This window comes from Argiope bruennichi, chromosome 5 (genome assembly GCF_947563725.1).
Source record: "Argiope bruennichi chromosome 5, qqArgBrue1.1, whole genome shotgun sequence".
Taxonomy (NCBI): Eukaryota; Metazoa; Arthropoda; class Arachnida; order Araneae; family Araneidae; genus Argiope; species Argiope bruennichi.
The window spans coordinates 82,015,031-82,029,095 of record NC_079155.1 but is presented as its reverse complement, the minus strand read 5'-3'; the positions used below and the strand labels follow the sequence as shown (position 1 = coordinate 82,029,095).

Here is a 14,065-nt window from a genome sequence, read left to right as displayed (position 1 = left end):
TTCGTCCTTTTAATACTTTTAGTATCTCACAAGTTATAAAAATATTTTATTTAACGCCAGTATGATTTCAACAGGTTTCGCCACCACCTGTCACAATCATTTAAATGGTGGCAGGTGCTTTTACACACTATGCCGCTGTGAAGCAACCACATGGTAGATTATGCAAATAAAATCAGGCACTCTAGTGGCGGAAATGAATATGATGAAGGTAGCAACAAAGCGATGAGCATCTTTAATTTCGCACCATATCCAGATGGAGGTATATAACAAACAAAACAAAAATGTATAATACAAATAATTGAAGAATAGCTGTTTGCAGATTTCCTAATAAAGTATTTTTTTTTCTTTTGCACAATATGTCCACATATATAAAGTGCCTTATATTTGACGAAATACAAAATATATGTGTAATAAAACATACTTAATAACACTATTTTAATACATGCCCTGAAATTTAAATATTTTTACGAATGGAACTGTAACATAAAGAACATTATTTACTCCTAACTGATACAAACAAAACGAGTGCCTGTTTATGAAGAAATTGTTTGTGAGTTCCTACAAATCTATATATATCATTGAGAAATAGCAACATAAGCATATTCTTTCAACACTGGTTTACGCATACATTTTGGAGTATAATTCTTGTTTTACGAATAGTAAAGTGATACTGCATTCTACATATTCATTCAAAGTTTTACAGAACCAGTCATCTGAACGCAACAATACACGAGCACGCAGTATGACGTCAGCAATCTAATTGAAACTTCTGAATGGAGACCTTCTGTGAATGTCTCTGCAAATTTATGGAGAGAAGTGTAGCTTGCGTAGATATCGTTAAGGGTCTGAGATGACTCATGATCTCACCGAAATGTACGGGAAGAAAACAACGTCAAAAACCTCGGACAGAAACCTTGAACTTTAAAAAAAAATACCATTGTTTGAATAGCTATATTCTCACCTAATAAATTCTATTTGTGTAGTTCATTCTTATATGTTTTTTCAAAACGCATTCGGAATTTTTCTTTTTTCTTATTAGTGGTTTAGAATGAGCGGTTAAGTTGTAATATGATGTTTACTAAATTACTTCAGCATTGCTATTTCGCATTAAACTTTTATCTTTTAAATAAAACTTATCTTTAGCAAAAAAATCGATTTTTTTTTTAAGAAAAAGTCATACGGTAGTATTGGTCTCCTCGAAATTTTCTGGCATACTTCCTAATAATTATTATTAGGAAGTATAATAATTATTATACCTAATAATTATTATTATATACCTAATAATTATTATTATATACCTAATAATTATTATTATATACCTAATAATTATTATTATATACCTAATAATTATTATTATATACCTAATAATTATTATTAGGTATATTATGCCTCTCTGCCTCCCCCCCACCCCAGCATAAAAATTGCGTGTCTTAATTAAAGCCGTGAACGAATGTAAGTAGGCAGATTTTTATTTTCAAAATTCTTCACATAAATTTGCGTATATGTATTTTGGATGCCTTTTGTCGGCCAATTTAAATCGAAATTTGTCAAAGAATTAAAAATTTAATAACAATATTAAATATCAAATTTCATACATCCAAACCACTGAATTTTTGAATAATACTATTTGCATGCTTTCAGATGTATAGAACGGCAGATCTTCACTTCGTTACCGTATTTTGTTCAAAACTTGATAACGACATACACGTCAAAAGATAACGCTGTATACCAAATTTTATTTATCTAGTTTCTTATATCTTGCTGTTATAGAACGACAGATCTTCACTTCGTCGCCGTATTTTGTTCAAAATTTGATAACGACATACACGTCAAAAGATAACGCTGTATACCAAATTTTATTTATTTAGTTTCTTATATCTTGCTGTTATAGAACGACAGATCTTCACTTCGTCGCCGTATTTTGTTCAAAATTTGATAACGAAATACACGTCAAAAGATAACGCTGTATACCAAATTTTATTTATTTAGTTTCTTATATCTTGCTGTTATAGAACGACAGATCTTCACTTCGTCGCCGTATTTTGTTCAAAATTTGATAACGAAATACACGTCAAAAGATAACGCTGTATACCAAATTTTATTTATCTAGTTTCTTATATCTTGCTGTTATAGAACGACAGATCTTCACTTCGTCGCCGTATTTTGTTCAAAATTTGATAACGACATACACGTCAAAAGATAACGCTGTATACCAAATTTTATTTATTTAGTTTCTTATATCTTGCTGTTATAGAACGACAGATCTTCACTTCGTCGCCGTATTTTGTTCAAAATTTGATAACGAAATACACGTCAAAAGATAACGCTGTATACCAAATTTTATTTATTTAGTTTCTTATATCTTGCTGTTATAGAACGACAGATCTTCACTTCGTCGCCGTATTTTGTTCAAAATTTGATAACGAAATACACGTCAAAAGATAACGCTGTATACCAAATTTTATTTATCTAGTTTCTTATATCTTACTGTTATCGTATCAAACACGTTTTTAATTATTTGCAAATCCATTTTAACAAGCACTTACAATTATATCTACAATAAATTACTTCCAACAGTAAAGTTACTGTATGTGAATAATCAAGCATTAAATAAGGAATAATATGTCACATCGGGACAAAAAGTTATTCAAACGCAATTATGTTCCGGCAATACAAAAGAAAAAAAAAGCAGCTGTTCTAAGTTGGAAAAAAGTATCTACCATCATGTATGAAATGATGCAGGTGTTTAAATAACTTATATTTATTCATGAGACTTGTAAAATATCAGGGCAAAATAACCTGTTACTCAGCTGGATAACCTAATGTAATGAAATCGATATTTGGAAAGTACTTCCTGTTGAAAAATTGATGCCAAATAAAATGTGCAGCTACACGTATCTTTCTTATGCATGTGATTTGATTATGGTATTTTACTAATGCTTCAAAAATGTGGGTTTTTTTAATTTGTGTTTATGTTTATTGTTGAAGACCAAATTTAAATATTCTAAATAAAAAGATATTTTTAAATGCATGATAACTTGCTGAAATTATAAAATTTCTATTCATAATTAGGTTTTCTTCATCAAATCTTTCATATAATGTTAAGTTTGAAGTGTTCTCTAGTCAAATATAATGGTTTATTTTATATAATTTAAATATATCGCATGAATAATAAAAAATAATAAAAACATATCGTACGAATTGTAAACGTAAGGTTAAAGACATATAAAAATATTCATATCAACATAGATTCCACACTGAGTGTTGACAAATTGAATGGTATAGAAGTTAAAATAAAAAAAACAGCTTTTTTCATTAAAAATAATGTATTATATCTAACAACCTGCATGATAATTGGAAAAATGAAACCCTACAACAGTTGGCTTATTAATAAAAATGTCAAAAAATTATATTTTTTCAAAGTTTCAGTAACAAGGCATATTCATGCGATTGGCAACTAACTCATTATAAGCATTTTGAAGTAAAGTTGTTTTTTGCTAACATTATCGAAAAAAGTTCCGAAATTGAATTTTTCTACAAGTAATTTATTGTGCAATGGAATTGTATTTAGAAGAACTTTGTACAACAAACGATACATGGTTGCAGTTACAATTACAATAACGAACCGCAATTCATAAAATGGCAGTGTTTCCTGGATGAATAATTAGGTCTAATTATAAATTAGAAACGAATCAAGAATTAAAAACTCTTCAAATTTGATTACATGGACAGATCCCACAACAAAAACATTGGGTTAGTTTAAATTTTACTTCACCTTAGCTTCTTCGTTCTCAATTTTCGATATTAAAACAAAGCGGAATCATTCAAGGCCGGAAAATCCAGTTTCTTTCATTACTTATCGGCCATAAATTTTTAAGGCTCACTCTTTACGCAAGCAATCCAAAACAAGAAACCTATCATCAAGCTTTAAAAGGAGGAAACCTGCTGCATATCTTTAATGCTAATTAACAAAAGCGGCAATTTCGAAAATGATGACTCGACGTATTGCTTTCCAAAATAGGCATGCTCCATTGTTTTCTTTGTGTTAGGGCCAATTTTAAAGATTGCGTGGCTGTAATCTACTCAGGTTAAAAACTAGTGGCGATGTCTATTCCAACTAAAAGGCGCTTTAAAACACCAGAGACATATAGCATTCAGGGCTTTTATCAAGATTTTCGTGACAAAACTTCATTAGTTAATTAAATTTTTATACATTATTTTTTAATATGACGCAATTAAAAATTACAGCTTCCTACCTTCGAGAGTGTTTTCTGCTCGACTTTCTTGCATGCATGCATAAACGATTGTTTAGCTTCGGAATGCGTTGGGTGGATCAAATGTGCTTTTGGAATGTCTTCCTATTGATCGGCTAACAATTTTGGCTTAAAAATCCCAATGTTATCGATTTTTGACTTATTACGTTGAGTCCCGAATTAACAATACAATAAACACTCAACCCTTTGGAAAATTTTGATCAAAATATGATTGAGATCAGCAATTTAGAAGTAAATACCACGTCATTTGTGTATTCTATTTTATTTAAGAATTCATTTGTCTATTCTGCTTCATTTAAGAATTCATTTGTCTATTCTGCTTCATTTAAGAATTATCGAGTTCAAAAACAAACATAATTCTAAAAAAAAACTTTTTTCATTGACAAGGAGACCAAATTTTGAGGTCAAACTTTAATGATGATTACAATAAAATAAATAATTCATTTTATTAACTTTAGATAAAATTTTTCCACCCAAATTTTATTTATAGCGATAATATAATTGCTATGTAGATTTATTTTAAAACTATTCAAAACTTCACCAGCAATACAAGATGAATTAAGTTCCATCAATACCAGATAGTTACGTACGTTACAGTATAGTCTACGCAAATAGTGTGTGTGTGTGTGTGTGTGTGTGTGTGTGTGTGTGTGTGTGTGTGTGTGTGTGTGTGTGTGTGTGTGTGTGTGTATGTGTGCGTGCGTGCGTGCGTGCGTGTGCGCGCGCGTGCTTGTGTATTTACGCATGGTGTCATTTAATTCTTCTCATTTAAACCTTTCTTCTTCTGCATCTGCCTTTTCTGATTAAAACATCATTTGAGACTGATCAAAAGTCCATAACATCGGTACTCATGCACATAAAACAATATCGATGACAACTTAAGAATTATTTTAGAGCATTTGAGTTTGTTTTTTTTAAACTTAAAATGTACTTAAAACAAATCCATGACCTAATTATGTAGACTTACAAAATTATTTTTTGCAAAAGACATGACAACATTTTACAAACTCGGTTACATTGTTTTTCACTGTATCTTATTCTGTATGGAAGATATGGAAGAAGTAAAAATAATTCAGTTCATAATAATCAGGTGCCAAATGCAGCAACTCATAATTTTCAACAAGAATATCAGCATCTTCTTAAAGTTAATCTATGAAATTGTCATCAAAAGACTAACTTATCACGGTGGAGTAACTAATTTATCGCATGATACTAGAAAAACAATCCTGACATTTTTCTAAAATAGACTTCAATCTGATTACAACAAACATCTTCATCCTATGAAAACTTCAAATAACCCTAAAAAAAATGTTAAAAGAGTTCTTAATATAAAGTGACTTCCTGTCTTCATTTTTCCTAGTTTATACCTCCATCCGTCTAGTCCTTTGAAAATTATGAAAACCAGGTAATACTGTTATAGTCAAATATTAAAGAGACGTTCATATCCAAAAATAGGAAATACCGATGTTTAAAATTTACAAGATTTACATAACTGTTATCATTGGATACCAATAAAATCGCTTTCATTGCATTGGCGGAACGTAGTATTTTATCATTAGTTATTAAATTGGCTAAATTATTTGAACATCAGCCTGAGACAGTCTATGTATTAGCAAAGGAGAAGACGACTTGGAGCCGAACGAAGAATTAAAAACTGGCATTGTCCCAATAAATCTAACCGAGGTTCTTTAACACTTACACTAATTATAGTACAAGCTTAAAGAGAACCATAGCACAAACTTAAGCAACCACTATACTCTACAATTGGGAAATCATGGCTTTACATATTCTATGCGCTTTAAAAGTTGGGAAGAAGCTACTTTTCCTATTTCATATTTTTTAAGTGAAATAATTATTTGTAATATATTTCGGCAATCAAAGATCTTTTACAAAAAAAACTGCATCAAAGTAGAACTAAAAAAATCTACGTCTATACTGACTAATTTGGGATTTCAAGATATTTGATTTAGAGCCTTATTTCGATGGCAGGAATTTTTTTTAAACTGAAATTCATGAAACTTCTACTTTAAACACTTTAAAAAAAATTCTTCGTGTGCTTAAACGTTATTTCATTATGCAATATTTTTCAAATTTAAGAAAAACTTTCAGTAATGTTAAAATAGAAATTAAAAACATACAGAATTTGTGATTTTGGCTTCCTCTTTTTATAAAAGGCTTCATAAAAATTATATTTCTTAACTTTTCGAACTTCCGAAAGAGGAAATGAATCAATAATTTTCCCAGTTAAGTCCCAACTTCCTATCGATTCATATTTTCTTTCTTTAACAGGGGCAAGGAGAAATATTAAATTCAAATACCAGAGAGTTATTAGATTTTTTTATTAGGGGTCCATCATAAAACTTTCTCTGAGTTCAAAAAAGCATTTCAGAATGGAAAGCCGAAGTTTCTGAAATTTTGTTTACCTCCTGAAAACTGCCTTGCTACTTTAAAAGAAACAAATACTAGGAAATTTTCATTTTTGTAACAGATAAGTAAATGAGCACATTAAAAAGATAATGCATCTTTCAAATGTTGCACATTTGTTCTAAATAATGCATTAATAATTTTGAAAATATTAAATCCTTAAATAGAAAAAAATTTATTTCTATCACCACTTCTTAATTTATGGAATTTGCAACTCCAAATGACATTGCATAAAATAAAAATGGAGTCACCAAAATTCATTATTTAATGAGTTTCAAATCTCTAATCGTCTATTCTTACAAATTTCTGCATTTGTTAGCAAAATTAATGTCATGAAAATTATTTTTATTCATAAAGTTCATCAAAATTTGATGAGAAACTATATTAAGTACTATATTAATAATTATATTATTACTATATATATATATATATATATATATATATATATATATATATATATATATATATATATATATATATATATATATATATATATATATATATATATATATATATATATATATCGTGTATTTCGGAAACGGCTCAAACGATTTCAATCAAATTTTATATTTAGATAATGTTTTGCTTTTTTTAAATATATCTGTATAGGTTCTTTCAAGAGAAAAACGCAATTTACACACACCAAAAAAAATTTTTTTATAACTAAATGGCATGTGACTATACATGAGCTACATGGGCATATCGGAGATAGATATGTAGGGTCTTGCACTCTCATGCATGCATTTTTCTTATACACGATCCCGCGTTTGCAATTCAATTAGATTTCGCTTATAACTTTAAACCATAGGGATTTTAACTAAAATTTTACAAAAAAAAAAAAAAAAAAAAAGCGAAGCTAAGTACTACTACTCATATTGCAAACATTTATTTTCGAAAAATGTTGTTTTAGATAATATTCTATAATGCTTCACGAAAATATTTACGTTTTCAGATGTGCATTTCGAATTTGATACTCAATTAATATTTGACTTTCATATGAATCTTTTCTATTTTGGAATTGGGGGGGGGGAGATTTTATTGAGGAAACCAAAAGAGGAAGCATACAGAAATCCAACTTTCGTATGATTAAATCAAAATGGATTTAAAAACAATATAAAAATAAAACAAAAGAGTCAAATGAAATTTTTATAAATTTAAGTTTGAATTTATATTTTGAATTGACAACGCCAAAAAAATTCACATTGGTAAGTGAGTTCTATTTTTGCAAGCAAATGAAATGATATCGATTTTAAATATAACGCATGATAAAGCATATTATATTGCATCTTTAAATATTAATGGTATCAGAAATTTCAATTTATAAAAAGAAAAATCTAAAAATTTTCAAAATCTAAAACTTATGAATCTTAAAAATATTATGGTGAAACATAAGGCACAATAGTCGATCAACGCTGTAAAAAAAAATGTCTCTGTAGAAATCGTTTGCAAATAATTAAAATTCCTATAATCTAAAAATTTATATAAAATAAAGTGGCTTCAATATTTAATCGCAATAACATTTACATGAATTGTGTTGAAATGTTCTCCCTGTATTGTACTCAAGTTTAAATTCTGATTCTAAAAATAAAGCGTCTGTGTATACCAAACAAATAAAATATCAATAAACCTATCTGAAAGACTGCAAATACCATTAGTTAAATTAAACTTATTTTATAAGTATTTTTCTCGCGAATTCATTTCCTAACATTAATATACTTTCAAGCACTGATTTCACAAGCATTAAAATGATATGTCTTATAAATTTAGAAAACAATGCGGGATTGAAGTTAAAAGATTTCAATGCGTGTATAAAATTCAGGCAACTTTGCATAAAGGAGTGCACATTATGCATTACTTACAATTAGTAACTGATATATGCATTCTCGAGTTATTTTACTAATTAACCCTTTCTAAGGCCGTGGGAAGTATGCTTTCCACCAAATTTATCAATCTTTGTATGAAATTATGTAGGTCGGCATAAGTTCTGACAAATTTTTTTAGAAAGACAGAAACTTAGATGCTTCAGTTCTTAATCTCACACAAAATGATGTCTCTTGGTTTGTCACTTAATTATTAATTAACCAAATTAATTAATTAATTAATCAAATTAAATTTATCTAATAAGCTAAATGAATCTCTTTTCTTATTCTAATTTCAAGCCTAAAAATATTTTAACATAATATGACTAGAAAAAAATGGTCCTTTAAAGGGTTAAAAGGAATATTTAGACTAAATAGATGATACTACAAATTATGCTGAAAGTATTTTATTTTAAAATATTCAACAAAAATTAAAAAGAGAAACTTCATGACAGCAAACTAATAAAAGACTACAATATGAATAGAAATTATATTTAAACAAACATAAAATATTAATTCAGATAATACTAATAGTCTTATTTATCTATTTAAAATATAAATATATAATATTGTTAGCATTATTTCAATTCAAAAGTAATGTTGAAGACTAATATATTTTCATTTTATCTTGACAGATTTTCAAATATTCTCAAAATTATATATATGAATATAATACAATTTTGTCATTCAGTTTAGTAAAATGAATAAAAATCCGCAATTTAATATATATATATATATATAAGTTCAAATCTTATATAATTTTATAAAATTAAAACTGGTATTTCAATTTTGTCGAAATCACGTACATAAATTTTAACTTAACAGTAATGTGAAAAAAAATTTAAAAATAGATTAATGCAAAACATAAATGGTATTCAAATAATTCAAATAATCTTTCCTAAATTCAATATTTATATGTTTAACTCTGAATTATATTTTTCCTTCTATCAGATTAAAATGATCAGAAAATGCGGTTAAATTATCAAAAATAAGATTAGTCAGAATAGAAAAAATGCAGCTCAGCGTGGTTCAAAGACCCTTTCATCAATGAAAAAAACAACAGGGGGGAGGGGACTCTAAATGCTAACAACCTTAAAACTAAAAGTAATTAAGAAAATGGAGCGTTTCTCAGTATCTTCAATGAATTACGTAAAAGATAAATGTGTGTCACAGATTTCTATTTCTGTCATTCAAAAGTGCTAACCCCCCTCCCCTTTTTTTGTTTACCCCAAAAATAAAAGAACAAGCACAAGAGGACAAACAATGGCATAAATAAACCATGCAAGCTTTTGATCTTAGTGTGAAAAAGTAGGTTCCAAAAATAGCGATTAACAGGTAGATCTAAAAGTTTAAAAGAGGTAGAAGAAGGGATCAGATTATGCCGCCCCCCCACCCTAAACGAAAATCGCTCATGCATGCGAAAAACGCACCCTAATGACCACCCAACTATGGTCATCATCCTATACCTTCTACTCTTTCACAAATTGGACCGACTCCAATGGACTATTGGGTTCCAGTTTTGAAAGAAAAAAAAAGAGAGAGAGAGAGACAAGAAAACCTTGAATTTTGTGTCTAGATAAATCAGACACGGCCATAACTAACTTCCTACGTCATAGAGGAGCAGGAAAAAGCTTTTACGTGAGGACATTTGAAATACGGGAGTGTTATAATTGCTTTTCTGTAGTACTCTTCTTTTTTTCTTCCCCTCCCCCCAAACTTCTTGAACATCAAATAGTGCACTCTTCTTGATTTTCCATAAGAAAAGCTGATCGAGTTTGTTGTTGCGCCGAATAACTGTCACATAAATATTTAACTAATCTTGTTTTAGACGAAGGAAATGAAACATTTTTAGATAAATAATCAGCCTTGATATATACCGCTTTCAAGGATAGTTGCTTTATCTATATTTCTTGGTTAATATTCAGAACACGTTCTCGAAAATTAATTCAAAACTAGCATTTCACGTGATCCCCACCAAAGAAAAAAAATGTACTTCTCAAAGTCCTTCGAATTCTTGCATTGATCAATTAGAATTATAGGAATATTTATCATCTAAGAACTGGTTGAAAAGTCAGAATCGAAAAGCTATTCGACTGTTAGTATTGAAGAAATAAATTGTTTCATTTATGTAGCCTCACAAATTCATAAAATATACTTCTAACTAGAACATGCATTTAAATTTCAATAATGTTTGAATAAGATAACCAGAATGTAACCTTTTAAAAGACTATTTTGTCATAGTCTGGATATACTGAAATATTTTTAAGATTGAGACTGGCTTAAGAAAAAAGTTTCATTCACCTTATTAGATAAATTAATTAATTTAATAAATAATTAAACAACTAATCGAAAGATACACCATTTTGTGTGAAAGTAGGAATTTAAGCATCTAAGTTTTTGTCTTATATAAAAATTTGTCAGAACTTATGCAAATCTTCATAACTTTATACAAAGGTTGATGAATTTGGTGGGAAGTATCCCATAGCTCTAGAAAGGGTTAAAGATCCCATGGCCATAGAAAGGGTTAGATAGCTGCAGACAGAAACGCAACATGAGATACTAATTAAAGAGAACGAAGAATGGATAAAATTTTAAAAATTAATACATAGAATAATATAATTCAGAAAAAAAATAATAACTATTTTTTGGATTTTAAAATATACAAAAAATTAGTAATAGAGACAGAAAAGGAAATACAATTATAATTTGCTCTTCTAATATTTTCCCTTTAAATTAGGTCTCCCACATTAAATATGAGAAGAGCAGATCATTCTCTAGACATAGTAAAAGTTGGGGAGAAAGAAATGTAATTTTAAAAAAATCAAATCTAATTCATTTTTTTCTAATGTGAAATATTAATTGGCATCAATATGTCACAATAGAAAATATGACCATCCAGGATTTTTTATTTAGATTCTGAACAAATCTTACACACTTTTTCAAACCGGGACAAAGACATAAAATTGAAGATTTTTAGGCTAATTTATAACGATGATTCATTTTATTTATAAACTTTATAAAATATAAAGCACAAAATAAACAAAATACTTTATTAAATAGAAAGTATCGATCGAGGAAACTGAAATAATCTTGCATAGTAAAATGAATAAAAAGTATTAATCAGAATCTTATTTGCTGCATTCCACGTTTCCAATGTCCGACTGAATCTATAAGCTTTATGTATTTAATTATTTTCTGAACATTCCTTGAAAATTTCTTGTTTCAAAGAATATGCCTCTGAGAGAAACCATAGCTCTCTATAAGCAAGGCTTAAATACTTTATATTCGTAAATTACTCTTTTATATAGTCTTAGTTATTTATTTGGAAATCATATTACATTTTAGTCTTGGATTGCTATTATTGAAAAACAGTAATATTCTTCAAATAGAAAAAATTCTAGAAATTTAATTGGTTTAATAGCTCATCATCTATAAATAATTAAATGTCTTGGCGGATTTACGCGGCCTTAAGCAATACATATTTAATCTCTTCTTTTAACTTATTTTTAACTTAGCATATCAATTACTTATTACATATTACTTTTTTTAATTTAAGCGATTTTCTATGAATGTATACATATATTTATATATATATATATATATATATATATATATATATATATATATATATATTTCATAATTCATGACTGCGTGATATCCAAGTTTGTAGACAACATTATTAAAGTAGATGCTCCATATTTATAAATATAATAATTAGGTGAATATTTTACACCAGATAGGAATTTGACCAATTATAACTGTAAAAACTTTAATAAAATCGTCACATTATTTTGTAACTGATAGAAATTGTATTTTTTCATTCATTTTTGTGGAAATTAGATTAATAATATCATTAGATTAACAACGTTACCTTAGGTTTTCCTCATCCCATTGTTACAAGGCAGCTGCCTAAATTATCTAGTTCAAAATCCGCCATTGATTGAATACCTTATAAGGGAATTAATATTTGATAATATCACAAATTTATCTGAATTTCAAATTTATTCTACACTATTCATCAAATTAGCATCGTTGTAACAATTCTTTAACTAACTTCGTTAATGTTTTGGGGATGAATTATATTTAGTTAAATAGCAATTCAGGGAATTTTTTTCAAATTTAAAATTGTACAAAGAAATAAAGCCCATTGAAAAGATTTTTTAATGATTTTATGTACTATAAATTAGTGCATTTTAAATTTTATTATGATATATTATCAGATCATTAAAATAGTATGCCAATGGATGAAATTGAAAATTTTCAGCTTTTTTTTTTTGCATTTATGGAGTCTTTAAGATTATTGTAGTTACCAGGGACACTGTAAGCCGAAAAAAGCACACGATCTCGGTCTTCCCATTCCTCATGCTTCCATTATAATCTCATATCCTGAACTGGCGGTCCTCATATCCTCGGCCAGGGCCTTGAGGAAGTATATCGTTTTCACTTCAGGTAAATATATGAAGTATTTACGTTAAAAGTGTTTTAACAATCACTTATTATGCTAACATAGCCCAAAAGTATTTAATTAATATAGGATCAAAATTTGTTCTTTAAATATTTCAAATTCATAGCATATTATCGTTATATCGCATCACATATGGTTAATGGAAATTTATAAATGGTAAAGGATGAATTTTATATTTTTAAAATCCACAAAACCATTTTTTGGGGTAATATTGCATTCACTATATGTAATTATTTAATTTTTTTTAAAAAATATATCAAAGACTGAAGGAAAAAACACAGTTGTCAATAAAAGGAAAAAACATATTTTTGTATTTTTAAAATATTTTCATTATTCTTCTTACGCATTTTATTCATATATGGATGATAGTATTCGTATAAAAGTTGATATTAAGAACTGATATATATCAATTTAATTATTTAAGCATTATATTTCAATTAAAATATTCAACTCACCTTATAATTTTTCAAATACACAAAGAAAATCCTACGAGAAAATGCAAAAAAATCTGTGTAAAATGTAAAATTTAATCCATTTTTCAAACTCGTCCTACGTCACAAAAGAATGCAGTTTTTAAGAAACCAAATAACTTCCTTTTATTTATTTATAAATAAAAGGAACAAAAATATATCGTCCGCCACCTAAAATGCTTTAAAGAGCGCGCTCGCAACAAACCACGTGTTCTTCACTATACAGTCGGCTTCGTTGTGAGAATAATACGAGGATCCAAGCTCAACACGTGCTTCCCGGCTTCAATGATAACGCATGCGCCACGGTTCAAGCAATTTCTGCGCCCGCGAGAATCACAAATAGAGAAAAGACGGCGGAAAACGGCTAAAAAGAAGACAAAGAAAGAAGGAGAAAAAAAAAAGCAGCCTGGCAAGTTTCCACAAGCTGCATGTGAGTCAGGAGTTTGTTGAAATTTAAGAAGCTCGGCACTGAAGCGAATTTCTGCAGATGGGCGAGATTTTGATGAGCGATAATTTTTGCTCATTATATCAACATTGCAAGTCATGCGGGTTGGTGGGTTGTAAGACCAGTTT

At 28.4% G+C, this 14,065-nt stretch overlaps 1 protein-coding gene across 2 annotated transcripts in view; it reads right to left on the bottom strand.

The window, feature by feature from the left end:
• LOC129968781 (excitatory amino acid transporter-like) overlaps positions 1–14,065 on the bottom strand; it is a 137,234-nt gene that overhangs the window by 51,885 nt on the left and 71,284 nt on the right. The window contains exon 1 of one of the 2 annotated variants that reach the window (XM_056083025.1): positions 13,478–13,782. The exons of the other annotated variant lie outside the window; for it this stretch is intronic. The gene's annotated coding sequence lies outside the window, so the exon portion shown is untranslated. Of the gene's footprint in view, positions 1–13,477; positions 13,783–14,065 lie in introns of those variants that run through there. 2 annotated transcript variants of the gene reach the window in all.